The sequence below is a fragment of the Sphaerodactylus townsendi genome, linkage group LG07, assembly GCF_021028975.2.
Source record: "Sphaerodactylus townsendi isolate TG3544 linkage group LG07, MPM_Stown_v2.3, whole genome shotgun sequence".
In the NCBI taxonomy this organism is placed as follows: domain Eukaryota; kingdom Metazoa; phylum Chordata; class Lepidosauria; order Squamata; family Sphaerodactylidae; genus Sphaerodactylus; species Sphaerodactylus townsendi.
Window position 1 is genome coordinate 114,488,758 of NC_059431.1, and position 17,985 is coordinate 114,506,742.

Below are 17,985 nucleotides of genomic sequence, written 5' to 3' on the forward strand. Positions count from 1 at the left end.
AAAGGTGTAGCCCCCATCTCCTATTAGCTCCCATTGGAAACAATGGGGGATGGGGCACTCCCTTTGGGAGTCCATAACTTTGGACTCGCTAAACCAAACCTCACCAAACCCGGGTCATGTCATCAGGAGAATCTCCCAAAAAATCACTGAAATTTTGGTGCTGCTAGCCTCAAATCCGCACCCCCTGCAGGCCAAAAACAGAAAAAAACACTGAAAACACAAAATCCCCCCCCAAAAACGAACCTGCAATTTTGTCGCCCACCTCAAGGTGGCGCCCTGGGCAGCTGCCTACTTTGCCCAACGGAAGGAACCCCTCTAGGCTTGATAGCCCTACAGTGTGTCACCATAAGTTGGCTGCCACTTGATGGCACCTGACGCTACCACCAGATTCTCTGCATACTGTGGGTGGAATCAGGGAAAGGGCCAGTCTCAGAATGCCAGTGGATGCTCAGATGGTGTCTGTGTAAATATACTGAATGTCATTGTATTGAAAGCATAGACGCTCAGGATCTCAGGGAGCCTTCTGTTCCTTTTGCTGCTCCCTCTGGGAACAATTAGATACTATACCCTTGTCATTGTAGCATTCATTTTTTTATTTATTTATTCATTCATTCATTCATTCATTCATTCATTCATTCATTCATTCATTTATTCATTTATTCATTTATTATTTAAATTTATAGACCGCCCCATCCCAGAGGGGCTCTGGGCGGTGTACAACAATATCAATATGTATACAATATCAATATGTATACAATATCAATATGTATACAACATATAACAAGGGTCACCATAGTGACCGTTTACTAAAATCCATTAAAACCATTAAAACTCATTTAAACAGCGGTCAAAGCAAAACCATAGTAACAGCGTCCCATGACCCGATGCATTAAAACCTCCCCAGAAGGAGGGAACGACCGGACTCCTCCCTAAAAAGGATAACAAATATGTGTATAAGAATGGAACTGTAAAAAAATTAGGGAGCAGAGGAGCAAAGCAAAGGAGGGGGGGGGCGCACCTCAGCGACTGGGCACTCCAAAGGCCCGGCGGAACATCTCAGTCTTGCAGGCCCTGCGGAATTCACCAAGGTCCCGCAGGGCCCGGACAGCTGGAGGAAGAGTGTTCCACCAGGCAGGGGCCAGGGCCGTAAAGGTCCTGGCCCTAGTGGAGGCCAGCCGCATCATTGAGGGGCCAGGAACCACCAGCAAGTGGGGCATATGGGGTAATGCGGTCTCTAAGGTACGAGGCAAGTCATATAAAGTAAGTCCCTAATAATGGTTAACTTCAGTGGCTTCTCAGATGGGCATATGTCTTAGATCGGGCCGGAGTTGCTTGTCTCTTTGTCTCGTCTATACCAATGCTGTAAGCATATTAGGTGTTGAGCTTCTTGGCCTCTTCCTTGCTGCTGTTCTTTAAAAATTTCCTCTGCCTGCAACGTTCCCGGCAGAATTACAATTCCCTTCTGAGGCAGTGGCAGCGTGCTGTTTAAAAGTTTAATCATGTAAACAACTCGGCGGCAAAGCGAGAAGCAAAAGACCAGGGATCGATGGGCTGACCTCAACAGAGGAGGACGATGCTTGCGCGGGGATCAACCGACCCTCATTTCTCCCCCGCGCCCACAAATGAGCCGTCTCGAAATTTCAAAGCGCAATTAAGACGGATGATTTATTTCATTTTTACAGGCATTATTCTGCTTTTTTTATTTATCTCACATGTTCCACGGTCATCAGTTGCCACTGCAACGTTAAGTGCACATACTCTGTAATCCCTTTAAGGGTTCTGTAATGTTGTATACTATAATTAAGGCAGGCAGCCATCTCTGTTCTAGTCCATTTCCTTAATTAAATTTAAACTGCCTGTTTCCCTTCAGTTGACTACCACAGCAAAGTTAACACTTAAAGAGCACCGGCTTCCTTTGCGTTGGTCTTGCCTGGAAAATTCCTGGAGTTTTTCAGGGGGTGTCTGTGGAGGTGAGAGTCTGGGAAAGAGTTTTACCTGGACTCTATGCTATACCCTAGAGCAGTGGTGGCGTAATCCCATGAATGCGTGCCAGAGTGCGGCACTCCAGAGCCCTCTCAGTGGAAGTCGCCTGTAATCTAGGCTGGCCTGGGCTGCTGGGCTCGACATTATTAGCACATTAAACCTAAGACCTAGTTTTGGGGAAGCAGTGTAGGTAACCCAGTTAAGCTGCCAGGTTAAACCCTCAATTGATTTTCATGTGAAGAACTATAGCGTGAACCCTTACCTGGGAGTAAGCCTAGTTGCTGGCAATGGGTTTTGCTTCTGAGTAAACCCTCCAGGGTCATGATTCACCCGGGTTGGAAGAGTTTTCGCACAGTTGCTTCAAAGCCAAGCCACCAATCACCACTCAAGCTTACTCTAAGTAGCGCATGCCTTTGGAGCCAACCGCTTTTTTCTAAATCCAAAACCCCAGTATTCATAGGAAACAATTGTCGTATTGGCAATTTCTATAAAAATAAGTGGGTTTTAGGTTGCAATTTGGGCACTCGGTCTTGAAAAGGTTCGCCAACACCGCTCCCAGGAGCAGTGTTTCCTAACTGGACGACGCCACGGTACCCTGGACCTCGCTTTAACCGCCTTTCTTCACTTAATTCTGCCGCGCCGCCACTCTCATTAAGTAGCGTGGGGTCCCGCTGGACTCTCCACTACAGGGGCGGCGACAACGCGAAAGCCACCCCAACACTGCGCCACTCTCGCGCCTCTTTAGCGCGCAAGATCATTCCTGGCTTCTTCAAAACGGGCGCCTTTTGATGACCCCGCCGCAGAGCATGGGCTCGTGGGGAAGCCCGGCAGCTCCGCCAGAAATGACGCGCGCAGTGAGCAGCACGCAGCTTGCTGCGGTAGCCGGAAAAGTGGGGAAACGGGTCGCTCTTCATATCTCAGGGTACCCTTTGAGGTTCCATTTGATTTTTTTGCGATTTTTTTGGGTTTTTTTCCGCTATTGGCCTGTAGGTGGGGGGGCGTGGCAAGTTGTGGGAGGGGAGGGGAGGGAAACGAAGCGTCGACTTCCATTATCGTTAGTTAAAGTTTATCTAAATTCGGCATGGATTGACGGGATTTAAAGCGAGAGCTCCCTTTAAATCTACCCCCACCCCACTCCACACCTAATTTAGGCAACAAAACAACAATGCTGTTTTTCAGTTTTGTTTAAAGGGAGCTCATGAGGCTTCCCCCCTTCAAAATCCATTTGATTCTGGTGGGGGGGACTAATGGTAGTATTTGTCAAGGGTACCCCTAACCGACGCATACTATATACCCCAGGGTACCATTGCAACCCTACAATCTTAATCCAAGCAACTCTAAATAAATTTTGCCACTCTGATAATGAATGCTGGGGACTTTCTTCCTCCAATAAGAAATTAATCCGCTAAACGCTAATTTCAGCAATTAAGAGGACAAGAATGGCCAACGCTGCCGAAACAAAGGTGGTATTAGGCTCTTTCCTAACACCTACATGAAATTGGCAGTTCATCATTACGCATGGGATTATTTCAACCTCATCGCTGGTACACGAGCTTTTGAAACCTCCCCAAATAATATGTGGGCTTATGGAAATGGGTTGAAGAGCTCCTTAGAGCAGGGAACCTATTTACTAGATATTTCTGGAAAAGTGAGATTTCCTATGGAGGTGAAGTACCTTCCTGCCCCTGATTTGCGCTCTCTAAAAGGGTTTGGGTAGTAGGGACAGGTTATTTTAGAAATTAATCGTTAAGTGGCATCCACAGGAGATGTGGATACTGTGGATGGTGTACACAGAACGAGAAGAACAGAACTGGAGTTAAGAACTGGCAAAACTAGCCGCTGAAGCTCCTCTACACCTGACAGAGCCAAATTATGACCTATCGAAGCCCTAACACTGAAAATATTATGGTACCCCCATTTACAGTATTGGTAACTCAAAATAAAAACAATAGTCAACTGTAATCTATATATATTCTAATGAATAAATATCATTATTTGTTATGACAGAAAACCCCTCTTATTCCATTGCTTTCTTGCCTGGAAGATACGTAGCATTTTAACTTACACGAATCACAGATTCTTAATAATGTTTTCTGTTGCTTACTTATCTTGTTTTATACTACAAAAAGTTTCCTCCTGCATTTTTTCATTGCAAAGTCTTCGATCATATCCTCAAAATTAATCTGATGTCACAAAACTGCTTCAGTGCTTAGCAGAGATAAAGAGAAAAAGCAACTCTATGGGGTGCTCTTTACTGGAGGCCTTAAGGATGTGTTTGTTTTGCTTAATGGTTACTTCAGGGCTGACGCCTGGGCCGTCTGTCTAATCGTCCGTATCAGCATTGTTTACACTCAATACTGGTAAAGACCAGTTGGCCAGGCACTTCGCAGATATGTTTCTGGCAGTGAACTCGGCCCACAAACATAAGTAAGCCTTGTAATTTAGGGGTGAGAACCTATGGTGCTCTAGATGATAAATATGAATTGCTGGTTTCACCAGCCCCTGCCAGCATTTGGCCATGCTGGCAGAGGCTGATGGGAATTGTAGTCCATGAACATTTGGATCACCATTGTTGGCCACCCCCTTGTCAAACTTTAGTCCAAAAGAAAGAAACTGTAGAAATTTGACTGTAGCCTTTATAAGGAATACTAAAGATCCGAAACGGGTGATTGAGGAGGATTCTGGTATCACAAGCAAAGCTTGGGTTTAAATCCCCTCCCCTCCCCCCGTCCTTGGCCAATCCCGTTCCCACCAGATCAAAGTGAAAATTCAAAAGACAGAACGCATTTCACACAGATAAGACAATTGAGCTTCACCAGCCCCCCCACCCCAAACTGGCTGGAAAGGGAGAGAAGCATCCCCCCCCCCGACTTAGTAACATTCTGACACCCCTGCTGTAATTAATAATGATAATCTTATTCTCAGTATTCAAGTCCAATCGCAAGAGACTGAACTACTTGAACAAAATCAATCCTGCCTCCGTAAATGGCCATGCGAAATTCCCAGAGGAGATTCAGGGTTGTGTCGTGGCTTCTTTCTTTCTAGCCTAAAAACTGCGCCCCCTGCAGGCCAAAAATGGAAAACCACTAAAAATACCTCATTGATACCCTGTCTTTCTGCCCAGTGGGGATCCAGGGGCCTCACATTCTCCTCCTCTCTTCTATTTGATCCACACCACAACCCTGTGAGGGAGGTTAGCCGGCTGGAGAGTCACTGGCCCAAGGGTACCCTGAAAACTTCCACAACAGAGTGGGGGCTTGAAGCTGAGTCGCCCTGATCCTAAACTGACAGCACCACCCTATTAACAGAATAGGATCTGGGAGACCCAGCTTTCACTCTGCTGTGGATGCTGAACTGGTTGACCCAGCCCACTCAGATGCGCACAGCAGGGATGTAGCTAGGGGAAATGGAGCCCGGTGCAAAATCGGAGTTTTGCTGCCCCCCCCCCTGTTCGTTTGTTTTTTTGTATTTTTAGTGTTTTTTCAGTTTCCGGCCTGCAGGGGGTGTAGTTTCTAGGCTAGCAGCATCGAAATTTCAGAGTATCTTTAGGAGACTTTCCTGATGATACCAGCCAGGTTTGGTGAAGTTTGGTTCAGGGTGTCCAAAGTTATGGACCCTCAAAAGGGTAGCCCCATCTATTATTAGCTCCCATGGGAAACAATGGGAGGTGGGGGCACCCCCTTTGGGGGTCCATAACTCCATATGCATTATACCTTTGGACCCTGAGTTCCTTCTTTACAACACCCCTCCCACATTCTGATTAGGATAGAAAGACCCAAATATCTCAATCCCTACTCATATCTGATGAAGGGAGGGTTGAGTCTTGAAAGCATATACCCCCCAAATCTTGTTTGTCTCTAAGGTCCTTTTCTTTCATGATGTCAAGTCACAGCTGACTTATGGTGACCCCATGGGGGTTTTCAAGGCAATAAATGCTCAGAGGTGGTTTGCCGTTACCCACCTCCACGTCACACCCCTGGTATCCCTTGAAGGTCTCCCCTCCAAATGCTGACTTGTGCTGACCCTGTCTAGCAGAGGTGGAATGAGGGGAAACTATGCCTGGGGTATGCATTCGCCTTGCGCCCCTGCTGCAGCGCCGCCTGCCTCCGCCACAAAATGCCCCTGGAATGCCCCAGAATGCTCCCTCCATGGCCTGGCCACGCCTCCGCTGTGGCTCCGCCTGGGGCATCTTGCCTCATGGGCACTACGCCACTGCTGCCTAGATTCTGACGAAATCAGGCAGGCCTGGGGCAATCCAGATCACGGCCTCTGAGGGTTGCACTGGACTCAAACCCAACTGCTCTAACGCAGACCAACACGACTACCCTCTGAATAAATTAGCTGTTCTTTGTGATTCACCAAAGAAGATATTTCAAGTAAAAAGAGATGATCTTAAAATCCCATCCAGAGTGGGAGGGGCTAAATCTGCCGGTGGGAGGAGTGCACAGCTGCTCCGGCAGATTTGCCCTCCCAGGGAACTCACCCCCAGAGGAGGGGTGATCTCACGAAAGTGTGGCCGCTGCCCGTCTCCCTGTCATTGGAACGCAGTGCTGAATGCTGTGCCAAGACCACAGCGCCCTGCTGCTGGCATAGCCGGAGCAGGCTGTGGGTGTGGCCAGGGGAGGAGCCAATATTAGTTGACGTTCTTGGCCTTCGCCAGCAATATGCTGGCGGGCTGCAGTTAGGACTTAAGTCAGACTTTTGCTGGTGTAAGTCCGTTGTGGCACATAGAGGCTCCTCAGCAGTGGGGAGGCTGTTTGACTCTTCCAGCCTCCTCGCACCTCTGGAAAGCCTCATTGGGAGTGGCAGACAGGGGTGGCTGCAGCACCACGATCGGCCATGTGGCTCATGGATGAGGCAGCCCAGTTTTGTGTCCATCTCTTTTTCTTTTACAGGGATTTTAATAGCTAGAGAGGTACAGTTAGTGAAATCGTGCCGGGATGAAAGGCTTGAATTTGACCAATTATACACTGGTGCTCTACCCCATGCTGAAGGGAGATTCTCTCTGGGGCAGAGCTTCTGTTATGAAGCTTCTGACTTCTCCCCCACAATCACTGTTGGGAGAGTGGGCAAAGAGCGACCTTTTCCCTTTGCAATGAAGATGAAACAAATCACCCTGCATTATTCTTTGTTTTGGGCTTTTTTTGCCCGCCCTGTCTCTTCTGCTCTACCTCTGCTCTATGTAATGATTAGGAGGCCTTTTCAAAAGTTTATTTCAATGTCAAACATTCGTACTCTTTCAAAACAATGAATGGATCTAATACCAAAATAACATATCATGGAATATTGAAACAAAAAGCCTCTCTCTCCTCCTGATGCAGCAGCAGCATCAAGTATGTGTGTGTGTGTGTGTGTGTGTGTGTGTGTGTGTGCACGCGCGTATGTGTGTTGGAATGTGGGAGAGAGAATATCAGTTCTAGGACATGGTTCCCTTCCTCCCTCACATACAATGTCCCCATACAATGGGATATTCCCCCTTAGACATCACTGGCTTGTGTCTGCTTTGAAGCTCAGCTTCTAGAAAATCCTAGCTTCTCATTCCGTCTGCTTTCAAAGCCAAACAACTGTGTCCTCCCCCTGCCACACACACACATTTCTGCACAGCACAAGTCCCAGATTCACTCCTCCAGGTAAAGTACCTGCTCAGATAGATTACCCACCCACACTCAGTGAGAAGAACCATTACATTCTTTTATGACGTCCTCGGCTCCCCTAAGAATTGTCTTTGGCAAATCTACCAATTCAAACCAATCCAGGCTGTTCATTCCCATAACGGTTCGTTCCACCTCTGGCAATAGTCAAGCGACCCTGAACAGTCTTGTTTATCTGTTTAACTTTTCTCGTGTGTCTCCATTTATTTTCTTGCCTTAAGGATTTCCCAGAGACATTTTTGGAGAATAAATGTTTTTTCCCCTCTGAGGATAGCTTTTCAAAGTAAACATAGATGCCTATCGGGATGACATCTTGGCACTGACTGTGGGTAAACAAAGATAATACTGGGGTGTTTGGTTTCCGGGCTGTATGACCGTGTTCTAGTAGCATTTTCTCCTGATGTTTCGCCTGCATCTGTAACTAACATCTTCAGAAGATGCCAGTCACAGATGTAGGCAAAACATCAGGAGAAAATGCTACTAGAACACAGCCATACAGCCCGGAAACCACACAACACCCCAGTGATTCCGGCCGCGAAAGTCTTCGACAATACAAAGATAATACTTACCGGTTGGACCATAATTCATAGGGATCCAATATTGGAATTCGCAAACACGAAAATTCTGTTGAGAGCATAATCGTCTGAAGCAGGTTCAACATGGACAATTGAGAACAATCAGAATTCATGGAAAGGTTTGATCTAAATTTACTTGTGTAACCAGGGGGCATTCATTGAAAATGCTGGGGGGAAGAATCAGGACTAATAAAAGGAAACACTTCTTCACGCAACGTGTGATTGGTGTTTGGAATATGCTGCCACAGGAGGTGGTGATGGCCACTAACCTGGGTAGCTTCAAAAAGGGCTTGGACAGATTTATGGAGGAGAAGTCAATCTATGGCTACCAATCTTGATTCTCCTTGATCTCAGATTGCAAATGCCTTAGCAGACCAGGTGCTCAGGAGCAGCAGTAGCAGAAGGCCATTGCTTTCACCTCCTGCATGTGAGCTCCCAAAAGCACCTGGTGGGCCACTGCGAGTAGCAAAGTGCTGGACTAGATGGACTCTGGTCTGATCCAGCAGGCTAGTTCTTATGTTCTTAATGAGGGTTGCCAGTCTCCAGGTGTGGCCTGGAAACATCCCGAAATTACAACTGATCTCCAGACTACCAGGGTCAGCCCCCTTGAAGAAAATGGCAGATTTGAAGGGCAGACTCACAACCTCCACAAGCTCCCTCCCCTCCCCAAACTGAACCCATCCTTAAATTTCCAGGAACATCCCAAAAACACGGGTGGCAACTCTATAAGTTTTCTTTTAAGTAACCCTGCCGTAGCAGATTTGTGTCTTGGTATTTTCTGATTCCATACTGTGTTTCTTCCCATTTCTCTTCCGCAGCTATCAACATTACATGCGTTAGGTGCAGGGAGGTTGAAACTCAACAGCAATAATTTCAGAAGCTCATTCATTCAAAAACTACCTTTTCATTGTTCAGATGCCCGAAGCCCATTATGTGTCAATTTCAGCCTGGCTTGGTATTTTTCACCAGCAACCTTACAAGTGGGCATGGGGGCTGAAATCTGCTTTAACGGGGATGTGTGAATTTTATTTCTGTATCAGAAACCAGATACTTGTGCATACAAAGCTACGTTGACGTTTTTCACAGGGTCATGCCCCACCTCAAGAGAAGGGTTTCAGAGACATGATGGCCCCCTCTGCACAAACCTCTTAAAACATTTTGAGGCAGGAAATAAAATGTTTCCTCCATGGAGTTCCACATTGGTTCCTCCCCTTTGGTTCTGAAAACATTTTATTTCTAGCCTCACAAGGTTTTCAGTGAATCCTTTTTAAAAACAATTCTTTCGGCTGAAATGTTTTCCAAATGGCTTTACTGCTGTTCGATCTCTTTAATACATTTCCCACGCCCCTCTGCCATCCCCAAACTTCCTCCTTGGCGTCATTTTGTGACCTCACTCCAGAGGTGGGATCCAGCAGGTTCTCACCAGTTCCCGAGAGTGGGCTACTAATTATTTGCGTGTGCCGAGAGGGGGTTACTAATTGGGTCTGCTTTTCCGTTAGAAATTCCATTAGGTCCAAAAATCATAAAGTCCTGTTGTTTCCTATGTGGCTGGTTAGCAAATGTAGAAAACGGGTAATTTTCCCTGTTGGGCTGTTTTAAAAATGTGTTTTAGAAATATGGTAAAGTTCCTTGTTTAAGGAAAGTATCCTTCTTTTGATTTCTAGAAACAAAATTAAGTATTTGAAAGTATTAAGTATTTGACAGGCAGTCAATGAGACGAGAAGTAGTTGTTTCTGTTGGCAGAAAGATAGCAGCTGGAAATTAGGAACTTTTTTTTTACAGTAAGAGTTTTTTACAGTAACAGAGAAATTATTAATGCCCCGCCCCCGGAATGCCCGGCCACGCCCCCGTCGTGCCCCCCCCAGCCCCATTGGCGCTACGCCACTGTTTGAATCCCACCACCATGGGAACCTGTTACTAAAATTTTTGGATCCCACCACTGCCTCACTCCCCATTCCCCCTCACCTGTATATTTCATCATTTTTGTGAGTTTTTGTTATTTTTTTAGGGGGGGGGGTAGTCTTGGAGGCAAAGTGTGGAGAACCGAAGCTGTGAAGCATTAAAGCATCAGTCCATCAACAAAAAGGTTAAAAAAAGGTTTTAAAAATGTAATGGCAACCATGAATCGTTTTGAGGGTGTGAATGCAGACATACATCATGGCAAAGGGGGGTGGGGACTGAAAACAGTCTCCAAATGTTTTAGGTGATTTGTGCAGAAAGAGTCAAGGGCTCCTTCCGCACATGCAGAATAATGCACTTTCAAACTGCTCTCAGTGCTCTTTGAAGCTGTGCGGAATGGCAAAATCCACTTGCAAACAGTTGTGAAAGTGGTTTGAAAACACATTATTTTGCGTGTGCGGAAGGGGCCAGAGTTTGCCACTGTGTTGCTAGTCCAAAAGCAGAGGTTGTCTGCTCATATGTTCCCCAAAGCCATGTTCTCCATACCCGCCCTCTCTGTGTCTCCACCTGCAGTGGTGCACCAGGTGGCAGAAAGGTGGCCTCTCCCCTCATGAACACCCTACCACTTGAGGCAACTTTACTGCTTTTTAAATAAAGGGCCCAAACTTTTCTTTTCGCCCATGTTGTTGGAATCCAACTGTTGGATTCCATCTTCTCTCAACTGGTTTTCCTGCCTCGTCAAAATCCCCTCATGTCCTACTCCTGCCACGAACTCAACGCATCTGTTCTCCAAGTTTTCTTTACCACTGGCTGCACCCCCCACCCCACCAGCCTCACTTGTGCCTCTGTGCACCAATAGCTTTCCTGGTGCCTGCTACGTACTTTTAGAAAGTGGGCAGGGCTAGGTGGGACTTTAGCCCAGCAGGGCTTCTGATTGGTTGCACACGTTAAATGACATCTTGTTAAACATAAGAACATAAGAATATAAGAACAAGCTAGCTGGATCAGACCAGAGTCCATCTAGTCCAGCACTCTGCTACTCGCAGTGGCCCACCAGGTGCCTTTGGGAGCTCACAGGCAGGAGGTGAAAGCAATGGCCTTCTGCGGCTGTTGCTCCTGAGCACCTGGACTGTTAAGGCATTTGCAATCTCAGATCAAAGAGGATCAAGATTGGTAGCCATAGATCGACTTCTCCTCCATAAATCTGTCCAGCCCCTTTTAAAGCTATCCAGGTTAGTGGCCATCACCACCTCCTGTGGCAGCATATTCCAAACACCAATCACACGTTGTGTGAAGAAGTGTTTCCTTTTATTAGTCCTAATTCTTCCCCCCAGCATTTTCAATGGATGCCCCCTGGTTCTAGTATTGTGAGAAAGAGAGAAAAATTTATCTCTGTCGACATTTTCTACCCCATGCATAATTTTATAGACTTCAATCATATCCCCCCTCAGACCTCTCCAAACTAAAGAGTCCCAAACATAGCATCATCCTGAAATGTTGAAAAGAGTTATATGTAGCCTTACTCCCTGACATTTCATGGTTGGCCCTGCTTCCTGCAGCCCCCATATTGTGATCGCACCCACTACCCTGTGTCAATTCCAAAGGTGCCCACAGGCTCATAAAGGTTGGTGCTCATCAAACTATATCATTCATTCATTCATTCATTCATTCATTCATTCATTCATTCATTCATTCATTCATTCGGGTTGGTAGATTTACATTAGTAGCAGAGTTTAGCAGACACCAACAAAGACCCAGACACTAGTGAGTTGCTTAATATAAAAGTTTACTCGCTTAAGGGGTCGGGTTACATGGAGAAAAATAATAAATATTGTATTCTGCACTGGGTACATATTTCCATTTGCCTCAACACATGGCAAGAACTGAGCACAGAACAAAGAAAGGAAATTAACTTTATAACCTCAGGTACAAGTGCTCATGGACATGTAACCAATGGCTGCTATACTGGCCAATGCCTGATCAATAGGTCAGCTCATTAGAATGTGACCTCACCATCTTGTTTACATGCAAACAAGTAGTTAACACTTTCATGACTGGTTTGGACAGACACTTGTAAATCCCAACAACTTGACTTTTATTCTTTAGGTTAGCTCACCACAAATGATGCAACACAACACACACATCTAAAATTTTGCCAGTTGGATGATTTGTGGATAGGATGGTTTGTGCCCCTTTCAGTAGTATTTTTGAGTTAATCTTGTTTTAATATTTTCATCTTAGTTTTGTCCAATTTAAACCCCACCAGAATTTAAACCCTTTTATTTGCCCAATAGGTCTTTCCGCGCATTTAGGTTGGGTCATCCAATATAATCACCATATCATCTGCAAAAGCCCTCAGTTTATATGCCCCTATTTTCAGTCCGCGTATTTGGTCATCACTTTTCATGTTTCTATTAAGTATCTCTAGAATCAATATGAAAAGCAATGGTGAGAGAGTGCACCTGTTTAGTTCCTTTTTGTATCCCTTCTGCACACGCAAAATAATGTGTTTTCAAACCACTTTCACAACTGTTTGCAAGTGGATTTTGCCATTCCGCACAGCTTCAAAGAGCACTGAAAGCAGTTTGAAAGTGCATTATTCTGCATGTGCGGAATGAGCCACATTTTTTAGACATTTCACAGTTTACAATTATTTTAGCATATTGGTTAGTATAGATTGCCTCTATACTTTCAAAAAGTAATTCCCAACGCTCATTTTTCTAATGCCTTTAACATAAATGGCCACAAAACACTGTCAAATACCTTCTCCAAATTGAGAAAAATCCAGGCTGCTTGTTTATCACTATGTTACTCATAAAGGTAAAGTTTCCCCTTCAGTCGTGTCCGACCCTGGGGTACTACTGCAAGCAGTGATTTCATAGGCAAGCCGTTTTTGTGGGGTAGTTTGCCATTGCTTTCCCCAGCTATTCTTTACCCCCTAGCTATGTGCTAGGTACTCATTGACTGACCAAGGAATGGATGGATGGCTGAGTTGACCATGAGCCAGCTGCCAGGATATCTGACCCACAGGGTCAGGGACTTCACTATGCCTGTAGAATTTTCAGATGACAAAGTCCTTTGCAATCCTTACCTTATTTACTCCCAGAGCAGCCTTCTCAAGCAGCCAATTCATGCTCCCTGTTTAGGATGTGAAAACTAAGAAAGGACGTTTTTGCATTCTAGACACACCTATACATGGGCAATCCCAGGTAAGCACGCTTAAGAGCCCTGTGGTGCAAAGCTGCTGTACTGCAGTCAGTACCTCTGCTCATGACCTGAGTTTGATCCTGACACACATCAGTTTCAGGTAGTTGGCTCAAGACTGACTGAGCCTTCCATTCTTTAAAAGGTAAAGTTTCCCCTTCAGTCGTGTCCGACCCTGGGGTACCACTGCAAGCAGAGATTTCATAGGCAAGCCGTTTTTGTGGGGTAGTTTGCCAGTGCTTTCCCCGGCTCTTCTTTACCCCCTAGCTATGTGCGAACTGTCTCATTTACAGACCAAGGAATGGCTGAGTTGACCATGAGCCAGCTGCCAGGATATCTGACCCACAGGGGGCTCAAACTCCTGACTGTGTGAGTGGCAGTGCAAGCACTTAACCACTTTGCCATGCGGCTCCTAATGTTACTCATAGTTGTGTTTTATGTTGTTTTTTTCTGGAGGGAGAATTGAAAATAACGCCTTCACTTGACATGATGTAGTTCACTCTATCCCCCATGGGATTCTGCTCCCTCTCTCTGCAATATGTGCAAACTGCTGCTAATCTAAATGGTTTTATACTCACTATTAGAAACACAGCAAAGTTACAAAAATTACAAAAACGAGGACAGGTCTATAACAATATTCAGTCCTGCAGGTTGAAGGGTATTCAGTCGATGTGTATAAAAAGATTCCTGCTGATGGAGCCATTTCATAACATTTACTTCGCTGTATTTGAACGTTTCCTTTCCAAAGATAGAAATGACCACGAATTTCATATCTTTGGGCTTTTGGCAAGAAATGTAGTGGCTAGGATTGTTGTGAGGTTGGGAACTTCTTGGAGATTTGGGGATGGAACCTGGGGGAGGCCGGAGTCTGGGAAGGAGAGGGAGATCAGTAGGTATGTCATGCCAGTGAGCTCACCTTTCTAAGCTACCATTTCCTTCTAGACTCAGGTGGGGAGCTGTGTTGGTCTGAAGAGCATATCTGAAGAAGTGTGCATGCTCATGAAAGCTTATACCATGAAGAAAACTGTGTTGGTCTTAAAGGTGCCCTTTGATTGAAACTTTCCCCCTTCTGTTTCCTCCTGGGGAAATTGATCTCTGCAGTCAAGAGATTAGTTGTAATTCTGGAAGGACTCCAGGCCCCGATTGTAGGCAGATGGCCAAAGCAGCAGCATTTGTGGTGAGCCAGTCCCTTTGTTCCTGCAAAGGGAATCAGTTTTGTAGCACTTGGTTAGCTGACCTCCATGTGGGTCCTGGAGATCCCCTGGAATCCAGTTGATCCTCAGATCACATAAAGCAGTTCTCTGGGAAGAAATAGCTGCTTTGCAAGGTGACCTGTGTGGTATTGTATCCAGGGGTGCAGCTAAATAAAATGCTCTCTTTAGCCTGGCCCCTACAACTGCTCCAGGTCCAGCTCCCCCCCCCCCCAGGGGATTTGGGGCAGGGTGCAGTTGAATGCCGGTGAGCAAAGCATAAGCTCCATGTGGAGATCAGGGCCAGCCATGTGGAGATCAGGGCCAGCCAGGCAGAGGTCGGGAGTAAGGCTAGCCAGCTTCCCCAGCCCCTAATCCCCAGGAGGAGGTCAGGAGCACCAAGGGTCCATGTTAGCCTCTAGTCTGCAGCTTATAGCTTGACCCAAACCTGGCCTCAGCCAGCCTCAGACTGACCTCAGCTGCGGTCAGCCTCTAGCGTAGGAGGTTAAGAGCTCGTGTATCTAATCTGGAGGAACCGGGTTTGATTCCCAGCTCTGCCGCTTGAGTTGTGGAGGCTTATCTGGGGAACTCAGATTAGCCTGTGCACTCCCATACACGCCAGCTGGGTGACCTTGGGCTAGTCACAGCTTCTCGGAGCTCTCTCAGCCCCACCCACCTCACAGGGTGTTTGTTGTGAGGGGGTAAGGGCAAGAAGATTGTAAGCCCATTTGAGTCTCCTGCAGGAAAGAAAGGGGGGATATAAATCCAAACTCCTCCTCCTCCTCCTCCTCCTCCTCCTCCTCTTCTTCTTCTTCTTTATAATGTTGGCTCCGCCCCCAAGCTCCAACAATGGAGTGGAGCCAACAGTATAAAGCTAGAGCATAGGTGTCAAACTCACGGCCCTCCAGATGTTACGGACTACAGTTCCCATCATCCCCTGCCAGCATGATGCTGGCAGGGGACAATGGGAACTGTAGTTCATAACATCTGGAGGGTCGTGAGTTTGACACCTGTGAGCTAGAGGGTCGATAACAGACAAGCTCAGTCTGAGCCTGGCTGAAGCAAGGCTCATATGGGTCCTTGCTGCTCCTGAGCTCCCTGTGGGAACGCGGCAGAGCGAGTCCATCTGGCCCCCTCTTCTTTGGCCTTCAATTGCCCAAATTGCATTCAATTGCACCCTGCCCCAAACTTCCAGGAGTTCAGGAAGGGGTGCAGTTGCGGGAGGGCTGCCCTGCTTTGCGCCTCTAGGAAGTGGTGCCCAGGGCTCAAGTCCCGCAGCCCCCGCTAGCTATGTCATTGATTGTACCTTCCTGAGGTCCTAGCCCTAATCCAGCCATTCTCAACCAGGGTTCCCTGGTACCCTGGGGTGCCGTGAGCATGTCCCAGGGGTACCGTGGCAACACTACCGCCCTTCCCCCCTCATTTTTGTGGTGTCTCCCACCGGTGCCAGCAAGGACATGGAGCTGGCCCACGGGGCAGGGCCTGCCCCAAGGTCAACAGCCACCCCCCAGTGCTTCCCTTCACCCTGGGAGGGGAAGGTGGGGTGTGTGGCAAGCAGGGGCAATGGGAGGGGAAGGTGGAGGGTGGCTGACAGAGTGCCGATGAGATATGAAGAGTGAGTCAGGGTACCCTGACCTCAGCTTGAGTTGAGCTTACTGCCCTAACCCAAACCCCCGGCTTACCCTGGCTACCCACTCACCCCCAGATTTGTAGGGATTTTCAATCCAGAGCTGGCGATCCTGAAGACTGCACAATCATTTGTGTGGAGTGTAGCAGCGGTGGCACTAACTGTGTTGGTTGAATTTAGGGTAATGCAGAGTGTAATAGAAGAGCTGTAATTACCCAGATACCAGTGAGTTGCTTCATAATGAATTTTGTTAGCTAAAGGAAGAAAATAATACACTCTTTACTACACATTTATATATTATATGATGCTGCATGGATGGCTGTACGTGGTCCAACTGTTTGGCACGTGGTCCGACTGGCGCAGAACAAAGAAGCTAAGTTGACTTTATGACCTCAGATATGTCTGCTTGTAAACATGGAGGCAATGGCTACTGGAGTGACCCATCCCTAATCAAAGATCAGCTCATTAGAATATGACCTCACCATCTTGTTTACTTACAAACAGGGAGTTAACACTTTTCTTGACTGGGTGCAGAGGCATATGGTGGGAAAATGGTGCCCGGAGACAGCCATTTTCCGGGTGCCTCCGCTACACCTTAGGGGGTGGAGTCCCATCCCCTGAGCTTGCCCCAGGCATCGCCTCCCGGTTCCCAGCCGGCAGCCCCTTCTGCCCTCCCCTGAGAATGAACTGCCAGCTGCTGGTTGGGAGCCGGGAGCCAGGAAGGGGAGAGGTTTGGGGGGTGGTGTCCTCAGGATTCCTTGGCCCCACCCACATCGATGACGACATGGGCAGGGCTGAGGGCACCCAAAGACGACGAGGCAGCAGGAAGTCCTGCCGTCTTCCTGGTTACGTGGCGGGGGGGCAATTTTGCACCTACCATGTGACCAGATTAGTGGCGCCCAGGGACAGAGAGTACCGGCTGTCCCTAGGCAGATACGCCACTGACTGGTTGTGAAAGACATTTGCAATGCCCAACAAAGTGCCTTGGAGATTCCAGAAGAGGCCTAGCAGCCATATTTTGACAGCCCTTCAGCCCACAACATGGCAGAAAGTGCTCCCAAGTCACATTTGACTTAGGACAACCCAGCAGGGTTTTCAAGGCAAGAGACATTCAGAGGTGGTTTGCAATTGCCTGCCTTCGTGCCATGATCGCGGTGATGCTCTGGAGGTCTCCCATCCAAATACTTAGCCAGGGCTTGCTTCCCAGGTCTGATTAGACTAGCCTGGTCTGGGGTATTGGTGTCAGGACCAGTCCACCATAGGCTCCGCTTCACTTTCTATCGAGGACTGCGTCTGCCCACCTTCCAGCCTCTCCATTGCAGCCTGACTCTGCCAGTCCACGTGTGTTGGTTTGAATTGCCAAGGAAGAGGAGGGGAAGGGAATGAGGTAATCGCGGGCTATTTATAAGCATCCTTGGAGTCTGTGAGCGCAGGCTGCTTCGGTTCAGCAGTTCTTATTTTCTTGGCAGGAAATCTAGGCAAAACATGACTCTTTGTGTGTGCATTGAAAGGTACCCATGGCTAGGAATAAATTTAGACTCGTGGGGACTTCCCATCTCAAAGAGTGCGTTCCTAACAAGCCCCTGTTCAGGCCAGGTGTTTTGTGGATGCATTTATTCATAGCCTGTCTGATCCTAAAGGCCTGGAGCAGCTAACAAAGCAGCCACCCCCTCCCCCGCCAATAAAAAGGAACAAGACTAATGCCATTAACTTTCTCCATCTCTGGAGAATAGGGTTGCCCGGTCTCACTGGCAACCTGTGGGAGCTTTTGAGAGGCGGGTACAGGGGGCAGTGGTCTGTGTCCCGATATGCAGCTTGCCTGAAATCTCTATGGTTTTCATAGATTTTTGAGAAGA